Raw genomic sequence first — 1,596 nt, 5'->3', positions numbered from 1 at the left:
AATGGCATGGTGAACTTACTAATAAAATTTCCAAATATGCAGATCACGTTTGAGTTCCAGTGAAAACAAATCAACTGAGCGAAGACCTTTCATTTACAGGACAAAGAGGAACGAAGACCCATCTCTGGGTTTTCAAAATACTATTTTTTATTTTTGTTTGGGTGAAGAATATTGTAGGTACCATGGGCTGCCAAAAGATTAAGCGTATCCACTATTCTTTCTATCTGCCTGGAAGTCCCGGGAGCTCACAAAATCTGAGAGCAAAAGGTATTGTGAGCAAGTTGCCTTAAAATTTACCTTTTGGAAGCGGGGTTTCCACAGGCAAAAACCCAAAAACACATGGGTAAGAGTCGATAAATAAATACTGGTAGGAAATAAAGAGCAGGCTTTTGTGACATCTCAATGTCTTAAAAATGGTCTTGCAAGCATGTGGATGGGCAGAAAATAAACTGCACAAAAACCAAACCTTTCGTAAAGCAACACCCAGAATTTTTCTAAACATTATGGAGGAAAAAGGACACACATTAACAATGAATAACGATTAATATTTACGTGGTTCTGAACGATATGTGTGTATTCCTTCTGGCTGGCTGTTAAATCGACAATTATGAAGAACGGTTAGACCTTTCAAATGATCCCCTCAGCTTCACAGATGGTTGGTAGAGGTTGTGTGAAAAGTTCAATGTTTGGGCTGAAGCTAATGGACTCAAAATCCAAAAGTTTTGGTGGAAAAAGGAAGAGACTGCAAAAGGTGCCTAGCTAAATAATCCAATACCTAAGCTGATGTGCACTTTATGGCTGAATATAAAACACCGCCTTGCTCTTATATATACAGTGCTTTCAATACAGTTTGAAGCACAGTGCTTGTAGTAATACAGCCCCAGCACGGCCTGGCTTCCCTACGTTTCTAACTGAGAAAACTGGCTGGACCAAGGGTTCCGGGCACCCTCTCATTAGGCTGTGCTCTTCCTCCTGCGCCATCCTGCCTCCAGCCCTTCTCAGGGAATACTCCGTGGGAATCAATCTTCGAAAGGAAGGGCAGGTGCGTGGTGCTTCCAATCTTATCACACAGTCTTGATGGACACAAATTAAAAGATAAAACTGTATCTTCAGATAAACTTAACCATGAACTAAAACAAAAACTTTTAAAGAAACTATTATGAGCTACATCCAAAAGCCTGCCTATTTGCAAATGAATGGATGTACCAATTAGGCACTGTTAAAAATTTTTATTATAGTTTTCTCCACACCTGTCTATGGTTGGCTGGACTTCTTCCAAAGATAAACTAGCTCTGTGCCTTCCAAAGTCATCTACGTAAAGATTCTGGATTACGTATTATACCACATGAATTTACTACCTTGCCAAATTCGGTTAAATTTATGTCAGAGATTATGTGATTTCTATTACTTGCCTTATTTTAAAAACCTATTGACATTTAAGCCCACAGGTGTTCTTGTGACAGGAGAAGGCTTTAATTAGTTATTTTGGCTGACTGTATAGTTTTTATACCATATATACTCGAGTATAAGCCAAAGCACCTAATTTTAGCACAAAAAAACTGGGGGCTTTTTCAGCATAAAAAATGTGCTGCTGGA

At 38.9% G+C, this 1,596-nt stretch overlaps 1 protein-coding gene across 4 annotated transcripts in view; it reads right to left on the bottom strand.

Moving 5' to 3' along the window:
- The window catches only part of FNDC3B (fibronectin type III domain containing 3B), a 365,496-nt gene that overhangs the window by 89,073 nt on the left and 274,827 nt on the right, over positions 1–1,596 (bottom strand). The window lies entirely within an intron of this gene.

This window comes from Echinops telfairi, unplaced genomic scaffold (genome assembly GCF_000313985.2).
Source record: "Echinops telfairi isolate 266 unplaced genomic scaffold, ASM31398v2 ScPeMD7_7420;HRSCAF=8458, whole genome shotgun sequence".
Taxonomy (NCBI): domain Eukaryota; kingdom Metazoa; phylum Chordata; class Mammalia; order Afrosoricida; family Tenrecidae; genus Echinops; species Echinops telfairi.
This window is presented reverse-complemented; position numbering and strand designations above follow the sequence as displayed.